At 46.1% G+C, this 13,765-nt stretch overlaps 1 pseudogene; it reads right to left on the minus strand.

Annotated features, from left to right (window-relative positions):
* Positions 1 to 2,578: 2,578 nt before the first annotated feature.
* LOC149343525 (uncharacterized) overlaps positions 2,579 to 13,765 on the minus strand; it is a 155,009-nt pseudogene continuing 143,822 nt past the window's right edge.

Here is a 13,765-nt window from a genome sequence, read left to right on the forward strand (position 1 = left end):
CGGTCACTTCTTTGGGCTTCTCGATGTGAGCGTTCGCCTGCCGTCTAGACCTCGAGTTCCCAGCCCAATCTGCTACACGCCTGCTGAAAGTGCGGGCTCGACGCCCCGATGCCAAAAACCCGTCCTGAAAGCCGCTCATCGAATAGCTATCAACTTCCACTTGTTTTCACGCCAGCATGCATCAGCAGCCGCGGTCTTCTGGGACTGGCCCCAGAGTTTGGTCCCCTACGCGAAGAGGCGCTCAGTCATCTACCCTATGAGCCTCTTTCATGGCACATGCTAGCCTGTCTCGACGCTTCAGGAGCCCCGTGGGCAGGCCGGTTTCTATGGCGCCGCTTTTGAAGACGTCGAAGTCTGGCTTGACCAGTTTGGGCAGGGAAGCACATAGAGTGAGCGGAGCCCTGCGCATAAGCTGCGTAACTATTCCTTCGCAGTCGAAGACGAAGCCAAGTTTTGGTCCGAGAAGAGGGAGGCTGGTACGCAAAGGTGGGATAACTTTTGCCAGCTGGTTTGGTGCTGCTAAAACTTTATTATCCGCGGATACAGACGAGCGACCCGAAGACCCTCCCCTCTTTCACCCCCCCCCCCCCCCCCCCCCCGTCCCTCCTCCACTTAAACGACGGCCGCTGTTTCTGGCTTCTTCAGCAGTGTGTGTACGTGTTTTCTGTCTTTGTCCGTGTTTTCTTCGCGCAGTTTAATCATGAACGAAAAGCACCAACTAGCCCGCCAGAAAACTCTTCTTGAGTACAACACCCCACCAGACGAAAGTATGTAATCACTGGTACTAAACTATTGGCCACAAGTGTGGAGTCTGATGGAAAGGTTGAAGTTAAATTAGCGGCGCAACGAGCTACAGAAATGTAAATGTAGGTCTAACGTTAAGAAACTCGAACACTGCAAAATGAGTGCGGGGAATAACGCGAGTTAACTATGTGATTGCTGAAACCAAGAATATGATGACCATGGACAGGGCATGTAGAGCAAACGCAGGATAACCCATAGTAACGGACTTGAATCAGAGCGAGTGCAAGTGCAGGGGGGGGGGGGGGGGGGGTAGTAGAACGGCAGCTGCAAAGACGAGATTAGGAAGTCTGTGGAGGGAAGGTGGACCCTGGTTGCACCGGACAGGGTTAATGGGGGAAATGGTCGAGACCTGTCTCCTGCAGGGGACGTAGTTAGGCTTGGGATGACGATGACATGCCCTAACTCGACGGGTTGCCCTACGTTTATATGAATTTCTTGTAGAAAGCAGTTCAAATTGAGATGATGATTATTGTAAATTTTTGTAGCGCAAAGGCACATGTGGCCAAGGAGTCCCGTGGCACATGGTATTTTCGACTTCTCAAAGTGGAGCAAAAGGCACATTTTTGAACTATTTCACCCCAGATAAGCCGAGTAACAGGCCAATAGAGAGGTTTCAGCCATTGTTACTCCGGTGGGTACCCGGCGGCACTGAGGATCGAACCGCGCACCTCCCGCATGCGAGGAGGATTCTCAACCACATGGCCACCGCTGTGGTGCCCAAAATCAGACTAAACAGTTCGCTTAGCGGCACTCAAGACAACTTCTGTGTGTCTGTGAAATTATCAAGTTCTAATGTTCAGTCTTGGGAATTAGCCATTTATTGTAACCGCATAGTGAGCACAATCTAGACAGGCTATCGTAATTTGTTCAGAAAGATAGCTGGCGGTTTACATTTGCTAAGCACGAAATACTGCGCGAGAGAAGGTCTTTTTTTTGCAAGTGTACACCAGCGGAACTCACCAATAAGCGGACTGACGTGTCCATTGATCAAGGGAGCCAGTTGGTGTGTTAGCTCCACAGTGAGCAATAAAAGTTACTAATGCTGATGATGATGTGGTGTTATACGCCTTTCCTTCCTTCTCAATGAACGGTCTAAACCTTAACCTGGTGTTGAGAAAAGGAAAAGAGCATAACTGCTTTAATTTTGAGGTGGACTCCGCCTACAAAATTTGGTTTGGAGGAAAGGAAATTACGCATTAACCGTGTCACATATCTCGTTCAACGCCCGAACCAATCTGCAAGGGAAGAAATAAAGGAGGGATTGAAAGAAAAAAGGAAAAAAAGAACAGACGCCGTAGTGGGGGTCTCCGGAATAATTTCGACCACTTAGGAATCTTGAACGTGCACTCACATCGCACAGCACACGGGCGTCTTTCGCGTTCCTCCATCGAAACGCGGCCGCCGCACACTCTAAGAACTAAAGGAGTGCGGGGAACTCCTTTCGATGGAGTATACGCTTGTCCCATATTTCACTCCTTTTTCCAGAGTCGCCGCACTCCTGCAAGGCGCACTCCCTCTGCAGGAGTAGAGACAGTTCTTTATTACGAATGGCTGGGGAAAAAAAACCGCGCCGGAGCTAGCATTCGAACCGGGGAACTCTGCATTGTGAGCCGAGTGCCCTACCTCACACCTACACTTTTTTTCTCTATTGCATGGAAGAACTTCCGCAAAAAGGGGGAAAACTCCAATCAAACTGGTTCGCGTCTCAAGTTACCGGGCTGCTTAATAGGAGCCCGCCATAGCCCTTACTCAACACTGCATCCCCATCAAAACATCAAAATTCAGGAAGGCACACACATGCATCTAGGCATGGCAGCCAGCTTGGAGGTTCTTCGCGTGCAGCATATACACTCCTCACCAAAGCACACTTTTCACGAAACACAGATTTGGACGATCTTGGTGGCTCGGCATGTCTGTCCATCATATGGCTTTTCCAAAGACTGAATAGTCCCATCAACACAAACAGATCATAAGGCACAACAGAGTTTTTGCCAACAGGCAGAAATGTAATAGTGTATGGTGTAATTTCAATGTCCTTCTTAAGAGTTCGTTGTAGTATGTCCCAAAAGAACATGGCATCACGGCACAGCGTGAAGCAATGATCAATTGTCTCAGGCACGTTACACAGAAGTCAATTCACATTCCAGGGTACAAACATCCCCTTGTCATTAAGAAATGTCTTGACAGGCAGCGTCGGTGTGTGTAGTTTGAAAAAGAACGTTTTAGCGGCTGCCTGAATGCACATCCGCCTAACACGCTTTAGAACACTGATGTCCAAAGACCCCAGATAAGGCTGCCGATACAATGGTGTAGGGAACAAAGACTCAGTGAGAGCCTTGGTCATCTGTTTTCTCGAGATGCTATAGAGGTAATCTAAAGAGAAGCGTACAGTGAGGAAATTGAAAGTGTCAGCAACCTCCTTAAGGAATCCCCATAAAGTCCCCTCACGAGCCTGCACAGTCGGTGCGAATAAGTATGGCAAATGAAAACTAAGCCGCCTAATGAGCACAGCTACCAGAAACGGGTGGTTTGCCGATTTGAAAAAGAAAAAACGGGAAACAAGTTGATGCACGAACAGGTGAACAAGGCCCACTCCACCACCCTCTAAGGGAAGGAACAAGTTGTCACGCCTCATGGACTCCCATTGAGAGCGCCACACGAATGTTGCAAATATCCTGTGTATTGCTTACACCTTCCTCCTCGCACAATGCAGGACTTGAAGGACATACGCGAGCTTTGCAAACAAAAATATGTTACAGACCTATGCCCTCGCAAACACTGAGAGTTCCCTACCCATCCAAGCCTGTGTTTGCCGCCGTAGAGTTACAATTTGTGAATCCCAGTATGCTTTACTGTTGCGAACCTGGTGCAGCGGAATGCCTAGGTACTCACACCTATACTTGGGACAAATGGTGAAGCTTTTGAAAAGTTATACTAACATTTTGAGTTCAGCGGCAGTTTCGCGCGTATATGTCGCGAGTTCTTATCACCAAATTGGTAGATCGCTGGCTGGTTAGAGTTGGCACAGCTGAGTAAATGATGAAACAGTAAAGGCAACATCTGAACGCCACGGAAAATCTTTACTCGACAGCAATTTCATGGTGCACGGTACGCTGACTCGTCCTTCGCGAACGAGTTAACTGGTGTCCTGATGCGCTATTATTCGTATTAAAAGTAGCTTCCTTAGAGCACTCGTCGATCATTCATACCGTAGTAGGAATGCAATATAAAGTATTTAGAGTAATTTTTCGCCGTCGACCGCGAAGGTTTACGGGATCTGACAGAAGTGTTTTCCTTTAACAGAAGCATCGCTCGTATTTGCGAACCGCTTTTCTTTGGAGGTCATTGTGTTGAAATAGATGTTGCAAAATGTGAATGGCGGTTCCGAAGGGCATAAAATATATTCACACAGCAATAAACTAATGTTTAGGATAAATTGCGACTGTTACCATGACAGTCTCTCCTTATACGCATTCTACGGAAGCGCATGACTTCGCTGAATGGTATCACTATTCAGAACCCCGCGGCGGTCACATTTCGATGAAAGCGAAACGCCAAAGCCTCATGCACTGCGCGATGTTAGTGCACTTCGCTTTGGGATGTCGCGATGTCACTGCAGTCGCTTTGGGACATAAAATCCATTGAAATGAAATCAAATACGCTGTATGAATGCAACGCAATAATCTCCAAAGTGTACACTACACGTATCGGTTATGTACAAGGTCTGGCTCTGTGGGTGGAGCACAGCGTACTTTCTTGTTTGGTTGTTTCTGCTTATCACTAGTTTGCATGAGATGCGAGTCACAGGGCACTATATATATGGCTCCGCTGCAGTACAAAAGCTAAGAAAAAAAAACAACCTCCAACTCCCTCAGGTCCTAGAGGGAGTGCAATCGCAGTTTTACTCTTTACCGAAGGAGGCGTTTCACTCCTTAGGAAATTTGGCCGGAGTAAACTGCTGCTAAAGAGAGTGCAGTAGCCGGTATACTCTATCATAGAGAGTATCAGTTCTTAGAGTCCAGTCGGGTTCGAACCCGGGTACTCCGGATCGGTAGACAACCGCCTTAACCACTGAGCCACCGCGGCGGGTACTCACAGATCGACTGAGGTGTCCACTGACGCAGCGAGCCAGTTACACTTGCTACTTAGAGGCTTCACACACATACGCCGATACAAATCGCTGAAAACCGGGAAGTGTGGCTAGGAGTGTTATCGCAGTAAAGTGTTGATCGCAAGGTGTGACCCAAAGCTTTATTTATCTTTGCTGCTTACAAAGAAGGATTGAAGGCGAGAAGTGGCGCAATGGCTTTATTTATATCTGCTCATTTACAAGAATTAGATCCCGTACAGTCTAAACTTGTGCAGCGGCAACGGTGGCAGCTTTCATAAGATAGCGCACTCCTCCAAGGAAGACCGAAATGTCCGTCGGGATAAGGTGGGACTGAATGCATGACTTGAAAAAAAAATAATGTGAAATAGAATTAGTACGGAAGCGTTAACTGAAATATTCAACACTATTAAAGGGTTCTTCAGAGACTTCGTTACAGCTCATGAAGGTGCCTGTTATCCCTCTCATGTGTGAAACGAGATGTAAGCGAAACAGGGAGAGCTACAGTTTAACAAAGCATCCTGAAACAAAACATCACAATACTAAAGAAAATGTTTTACTGTAAGTTCTTTTATTCATTTCATTAAAACCTAGAATAGCTGCATTTACTTAGAGGTTTGTAGACGTTTTTCTAACAGATTCCAAGTGTTTACCCTACCAGCGCAATTTGCAGGCTTCACAATACGGTTAAACTTAAACTTGTCAGCAATCCGCCCACTATCTTCATGGTAGTTATCAATAACCGGGTTAAGGTAACCAAACATCTTATCCAAGATCTACTTCAGGGAACGACGAGCCATCGCAGCCAACGTTTATAGATACTTTTTTAGTTCCGTAACTCCTCCTCTGAAAGCGGGCGCTGCTTGTACCCGGGCGGTGAGAGGGCGCTGCAGTCGAGGTTTGCGCGGTCGCCGGCGCGCGCGCGGCTCCTCTCCTGCAGTTACTACTTAGCCCGTGCCCGCGTTTGTCGTTGCCCTTTTTTGTCCATTTGTTTTTCTGTGCGCTCTGCGAACACGTGGTTCCCATCGTGCGCTCAGAACAACAAACACTGCTGGCCGTGAAGCAGCTTTCGAGCGCGACGATGCCAACTTGCTTCGTGCCCGGCTGTACCAGCGGGTACAAGAGCAACCCAGAGAAACGCCATCCGGACGGAAGCAAGAGAAAATATCAAACTCATTGCATCAAATCAAACCGTTGCGTCCCTGCGGGTGACATTGCTGTCAGTGCTGTCCATTATAGACTTCCTACACAAAAAGAGCGTAATTAAGCCAAGACCCGCTTGAGGTAATTAGACTGGCACGTTGAAAAAGCCTAGAAATGCTTATATATATTTTTTTTTAATCTAGAGATTTTTTAGCCTCGTGAGATCATTTGGAGGTGACTAAGACCACCCTACAGTGACCAAGTTTAGCTAATTATTTAGGCTGCTTTCTCTTTACACACCTGTTGAAGTAGCTGTGAAAGGGAACTGTGAGACGGGAACTGATCGTGTCTTACTTAGTGACTTCGAGAGCCTCGGAGAAACGCGTCGCGACGCCCTTATCCAGAAAAAGGCTAGAAAGAACAGATCTGGAAGGAGCTGATGGCGATACCTTTCAGGGACCTCTCCAATGCCTCCAGCGACCACAGATGCTGTGTTCCATCACCAGAAGAAACAGCCGTGTACTATTTGTCAGGCTATGTGGCTTTCAAAATGAAAAATAAAGCGCAATGTGAACTCTGCAAAGCGGACGCACTTGGCAGGCAGGATTCACTGCCGCGTGAGGCTATGCTCATTATTGAGCGCGAGTATGACAGTGGCAGTCTCACGTACCCTTCCGAAAAGATGTTTGCCTGTGTACGCGTGGTAGAGGGTACTATAAAACAGGCTAGAAAGGGCGAGTTGTTCGGCGACCTGTTTTGGAACGTGCTGGATTCTCTTGTAGAAAAAGGCACGAATGGTGCTGGTTGTCCAGAGCGTGCTGAGGTGTTCACAGTTCAATAATTTACTTTTATTTAGTGACGCGCATGCACTTCTTTGCGCGAGCAAAGTGCTTGGAAAATAGTAGCGCCGTTAGAGCTTAAAGAGAGCGGAAAAAGGCAAAGCTTGTCTGACAAATTAGTTGACAGCAAATCTGTCAACAACGATGTTTAGTGGGTTTGTAAATAAAGTTTTTCTGTTTAAATGCCAAGGGCCTTGGGTTACTCTTGCATTTCACCTACACCGGTATCGAACTCGCGGCTTTCGGGAAAGCATGCAGCCGCGGGCCGCAGCCACTGAGACTAAGACAGCGGCGGGTTTTATTTGCACCAGTATTGCTGTAATAAAACGTAAAAGTAATTTTGCGCGAAATGCGAGACACAACAGCCAGTCGCGAAAAACTGGTTCGGCGGATAATCCGAAGTAGCAAGGTTAGGTTCATCTCACGACAAGCAGAATCGTAGCATGCATTCCGTCATTGCCCGTACAAAACGGCCGCTTGTGACACTGCTCAGATGACCGCTCTTAAGTTCGCAAACGCGCTAAGCACACACATGTTATGAAATACCTCCGGGCAAGAGCCGGAAACAAAAAACAGCAGCCGCGCAGCGATGATTCGAATGCGAGTGCTCGTGCTAGCACGCTGCACGCCAGCAGACGACTCTCGCTCTCCTAGCTCAACCCGCGATTGCAGCGCCGCGGTGGCGGGGACGGCGACAGGCCGCCTGCTCCCTACGGGCGCTGCGAGGAGTTATGGAACTAAAAAAGTATCTATAAACGTTGATCGCAGCTACAGTAAGCACACGAATACTTGCCGCAGTCGCCTTGGCCTACAGACAGAACGATCATCAACATCAGCTTGACTATGCCCACTGCAGGGCAAAGGCATCTCCCATATCTCTCTAAACAACCGTGCCCTTTGCCAACTGCATCCACCGTATTCCCGCGAACTACTTAATCTCCTCCGCTCACCTTAACTTTCGGTCACCCCCTCCTACGCTTGTCTTCTCTTGGAACACACTCCGTTACCTTTAAGGACCAGCGATTATCTTCCCTTCGCATTAAAATCACTTGACCATCATGTTATAGGATCCATTGTTTAAAATGTTAATGTCGATTCGGTACAATACAAGAAAGCTTGTTTTTTATTATTTTATAAAATGCAGGATGCCTCCAGAAAACGCTGTCAAACACCGGCTTTACAAGGCCACAGGCCCCTTATATTGGCAGTTCTCGCAATGCTAACAGAGGGCAATATGAACAGCGAATATAAACAGAATCCTTGTCACAGCCAAAGTAACAAATTAAGGGCATGGATGCATAATACAAGGCTTACTAGTTGGCGAGAAATAATGTTAGATTTTGCAAGAACTAGATTTTACCTGTGAATGGCATGCAAACACAGCTAGAATTTGAAATGCACAAAACACAAAATAAAGACAAGTACAACATTTTCAATGATCACACCATATGTCTGGAATGTGTTGTTCTCAAGCTTGTAGATGGATTGTACCAAGAGGTTTGTACATTTCCTGCACTGTTCACTGCCCACTACACACTGAATTTTACAGGGCGCTTTTGCCCTTACTCTGGAACCAGCTTGATATTAGAACCTCTCTTTAAGAAAGTAAAATTTATGAAAAACGTTACAATTGCATCCACTAACCATCTAAACAGTAGGCATTTAAATTTACATGCCAAAAGACGGGTACGAAGCCGGCCAAAAGACGCTCAAATATTGAGAACACCAAGCTTCAAGAAAGAGCTGTTCTTTAGTTTGAAGCTTGCCATAAACGAACGAAACCTCACCTTTCAAATAGTGCTGGCAAAAAAATACGCATTTCTTACAAAATGAACGAAAGGGGCCAACTGCTCAATGCAGTTTACGTTTGCGTTCCTTAAAGGTTATGTCAGGTGGTTTACTTATTTCGGGCAACGTAAATCAACATAACTGTTTACTGTAGCCGATGGCTTCTGACAGCTTTATTCCACCATTTCGTTATAGAAATTGAACTCCCATTAAAATAAAGCATGGATTCCCCAGTCCATGCTTTTAGTTTATTATATCCCACATTTTGCTGTACTAGTTTTGGTTATACCTATATTAGACGCTGTAATGCTTACATTTACAATTTTTACAACATTTTACAAGATTGACCTGCAGCTCTCAAAAAAGTTTTTAACTGAGAATAACCGTCGCTTACAGCAAACAAGCCATTGAAACATTTCTCTCGCTTAACTAAATTTCCCTCTAATGTAACAGCCCTTGGGACTATGTGCCCTTGGGAGAATGGGACACTGACCAAGAGCGGCCGGCATCGCAGATTAATGTGGAGCAATATATCTACTGAAGCTAACAGAAACAGAAAAAAAGACTCCGTAAACCAACGGACAATAAATGATGTAGACGTTAGTGATAACCAAAAAATAGCGACAACATTTAATGACTATTTCTCTTCCGTGTTTCTAGTCGGTGATGACTGGACAGCTGATTTTGGATCAAGCAATCTTCATGTTCCCGAGTTTACTATAAGTGAAGCAGGCATTTTATCCGTTTTCCTTCAACTAAATATAAAGGAATCATCTGGGCCAGATGATATTCCTAATGCGTTTCTTTACAGGTACGCGGAATGGTGCGCGAAATACCTTTTTATTATTTTCAATGGTAGTTTGCGTAATGGTGTGGACCCCAGTGACTGGAAACTGGCTAAAGTTGTCCCAGTCCATAAATCTGGTAATAGGCTCCGCGCCACAAATTACAGGCCAATAAGCTTGCTGTGCACAGCAGGTAACGTAATGGAACACTTCATTTCTAAACATATCATAACGTTCTTGGAGGAAAACAACTTTTTATCTGAGTCTCAACATGGTTTTCACCGTGGGTTATCGACTACGACACAGTTACTACACACTACCTACGATTTCTTCTCAACTCTTGATACAGCAGGACAAATTGATGCTATTTTTTTTCTGGATTTTGAAAAAGCGTTCGACCGAGTACTCCACTGTAAACTTTTACTTAAACTTAAGCACATCTTACAAAACAAACAAATTCTACAATGGCTTGATTCATACTTATCCCACCGGCAGCAGTACGTGCAGATCAGTGGTTCAAGTTCGTCAATCACTCCAGTGCTTTCAGGAGTGCCGCGGGGCTCTGTCCTCGGGCCACTTCTTTTTATTATATGTTTAAATGGCATCAAGTTCGATTCTCCCGTGCAGGCTCGTTTTTCTTGCAGACGCTGCGTAATTTACCACACAATTCTCTCCGAAAGCGATCAGCTAATCGTAGATAACTATTTAGGTGCTGTTAATAATTGCTGCAACAACTGGAAATGTCGTTAAATGTTGGGCCGCCGCGGTGGTTTAGTGGTTATGGTGCTCGGCTGCTGACCCGAAAGACGCGGGTTCGATCCCGGCCGCGGCGGTTGAATTTCTTTGGAGGAGAAATTCTAGAGGCCCGTGTACTGTGCGATGTCAGTGCACGTTAAAGAACCCCAGGTGGTCGAAATTTCCGGAGCCCTCCACTACGGCGTCTCTCATAGCCTTAGTCGCTTTGGGACGTTAAACCCCATAAACCAAACCAACCAAACCGTTAAATGTTGGTAAGTGCAAACAAATGACCATAAACAGGAAAAAAGTTCCATTGCTGCACTCTTACAAAATTAACAGCGTCCCTCTTGAACGGGTAGATGAATTTAAGTACCTTTGCGTAACGATCAATTCGAATCTAAGTTGGAGCCCGCACATTAACATTATAACCTCAGTGGCATCTAAAAGACTATATCTAATAAGATACCGGCTAAAACATGCTTCCACTAAAACAAAGCTTGTGGCGTATACTTCCCTAGTGCGTCCACTACTCGAATATGCTGACGTAGTATGGGACCCTCATACGAAAACGGATGCCAAAAGCTTAGAGCGTGTACAAAGAAGAGCGCTACGCTTCATTTTCAACGCCTACGGAAGACATGCATCGATATCTGATCTTCTTAGCCGTTCCTGTTTGCCCACCTTGGAATCTCGTCGCAAAATGCATCGCTTGAAAATGTTATTTGACATCGTCTATAATCACACCAGAATAGACTTTCACACTTATATGCAGTACAACAGAACACGACAAACTCGGCACAAACACGATAAATCAATTGTAGTTCCCAAATGCAGAACCACTGCATACAAGCTGTCGTTCTTTCCAAAAACGATAGCTGATTGGAATGCATTACCTCGTGAACTGGTCACCTTATCATCAGCCGAAACATTTTTATCTGCAATCAACCCCAGCCGGTCAAGTTAGGGTATTTGGTTCGATTCTGGAGTGTTGCCCTTGTCGCGTGTTGTTTTGTATTTTAATGTAAAGTGTTTGTTACTCGTCTATTATTTGTGTTGTATAGCAGAAATTTTGTTGCCTACCTGCAGGCCTTCTTTTTTTTTCGTTGTTTGCTGTTGACAAAGCACTGTGCAATTGTATCCCCTCTCCTGTAATTTAAACCTTTCGGCATTAAGTTTATTGGCCTATGGCGCTTTAATCGGAAAACCCGCGGTTCTTCCAATCTCTGACAATATAGACAACAAGGTAGTTTTTTCTGCACGAATTCGTTCTATGCCATGTACTAAACACGCCACACACAGCGGGTGCTCGATGCTTCGCTTAAAGATTGTTCCAAAAGCATTAGAAGCCTAAAAAAAAGGGCGATCAGCAAGCCGTCAAAATTAAAGAGACGTTCTGGGTATCGAAAGCATTGCCTCGAGATCATACGAACCCATACGCTGAAGCGGCTAGAAGAAGGTGTTTTCCCTTACTCTCTACATTGGTCGCCTTCCCATTTCGTCTTTGAATTTGATGTCGCCGTAATTTTTTTGGTTGCTTTAGCATGGCCTTGGAATAAGTAAACGCGCTGTAGGATGACATTGGTGGAGACCTTCTGGAAAGTGGGGGTGGGCTGATGAGGGAACTAGGTGGGTGCTACGCTCCTCCCATCGGCTTCTTTTGGGGAAAGGCTTCAGCAAGGCAGAAGTGGATTTTGATCTTCTGGTGCATGGCCTATGGTAGGTGAAGGCGTCTGGAGGGGGAAGGTCGAAGCCACCTACTGGCCTCTCCCTCCTCTGGCTCACAAGTGCTGAGGAGAATACTTTCGCCTCTCCACTTTGCAACTTCTCAGCCGTGGCAGGTGCGTACAGAGCACTACGACGCACGACACCACCTTTTCTTCACGATGGGGGTTCCAATGCTAATGCTCTGAAATTTCCTACAAGTTCTTTTTCTTTAACTGCGCCAATAGAAAAATGTCACCCCGCAAAATCGTCAGCGTCGGCATGCGAGTGCAAAGGAATGGAGGCCGCACCTTCAAGAAATGCCTCCCATATTGACCTTCAAGAAGGCCGTCACCCACTAAAAACCAATGAGAGGAAACCCACATCCCAACCTCCACCTTCCATCCGCCTACACTCTTCAGAATCACCACTCAGTTATACCTTCCAGAAGCGTGCACCCACCAAACCAAAGGATTAACTCCACCCGCCGCCACTAACCTGAAGCCCGCGCAGGAGTGGGACGAATCTGAGTTGAACCCCAGGAAGATTATGAGAAGAGCACACTACCTAAATTCTTACTCCACGTTGCAAAATCAAATTCACACTAGTGGGAAGGCGACCCATGTTATAGCGTCGGGTATAATGGCAGCCTGATCACGTGATCAAAGATGGCAGCCCCATCATACGGCTCTGTAAAGCGTCTATAGTGGCCAGGTCCCTCATCTAACCGTCGTGTGTTTGTCTTTCGAAGGCCTGCTTTGCGACAGGCTGCCCACCTGCCCAAGCGGTTGTGCGCAAGCTGCCCACCGTGGAACGTGGTCGTTCAATTCGTGACTGGTTGCGAGAGGTCGCCTGGGAAGTGCAACCTGTGTCTTACGAGCCCCATCGACTGCAGCCCTTGCCATTGCGGGCGAGTGACGCGGCGCTTAAGCGCTGGGCCACTGCGCTAGAAGTAGTGCTATCCCTTCCAATGACCTATTAACGTAGAGAACGACCAAGTGTGTAAGTATGAGCTTTAACTCATTATCGCTATCCGAACAGCTTCCATCCGTGAACAAAAGCTTCGAACACCAGAACTAAAGTAAAATCGAAATTCTACCGCACCTATTTGGCATTTGGCTGAACTACGCTAATGAACGCCCACATTTTTTTTCAGACAACGTACAGCCTTTATGTGCGCGCCAAGCGCCGCATGACGGCAAAGAAAATGAGTTATACCGCTCTTCTCAATACAGCGCTACAGGTAAGGCTGATGGCTTTTGTTTAGTGCGTCTTGCTGAAGTAGACCATCTCTATTCGTCAGTTGGTGCATCGAGAAGTGCTGTTGTCTCTGGAAAGTGGTCATTCCATACGGTGACTTGAATCTCCAACTTTTCAAGTCCAGCGCATAATTTTGAACTGGCAGACTACTAGTCAGAATACAGCAGTCTCCGTATTTAGATACCCTCCTAAGAAAACTCGTAGTCGTGGTGTTATGCCACACAGCCTTATAGGGTCTTATTTATATTCATATATTTTTTATTAGTACCTCAGAGGTCCTCCGGAGATATTCGAGAAATTGTGGTCAAGGTCATTTTCTCGACGTGAAGATGTTTATGAGCGCTTTTTTTGCACATCGCACGATTATGCCATAACAATCAATATATCCGCAGATCCTCAAAACACATACCCAAGTTACGGAAATTTATTGTTAAAAATTCAGTCCATTAGCTTTCTGTAGTATTCTTAGCTACTTGGTGCCAGCGCAGGACAAACTTCTAAAGCAATGTTTTGTTACGCATCGGAAGCTTAGACCACTCCTATCATCATGTTCTCAACTGTATCTTACAATATTCCAGGGTTGCCTCACATTTAAAAGT

This window comes from Amblyomma mixtum, chromosome 5 (assembly GCF_055824585.1).
Source record: "Amblyomma mixtum isolate Tamu chromosome 5, ASM5582458v1, whole genome shotgun sequence".
NCBI lineage: Eukaryota > Metazoa > Arthropoda > Arachnida > Ixodida > Ixodidae > Amblyomma > Amblyomma mixtum.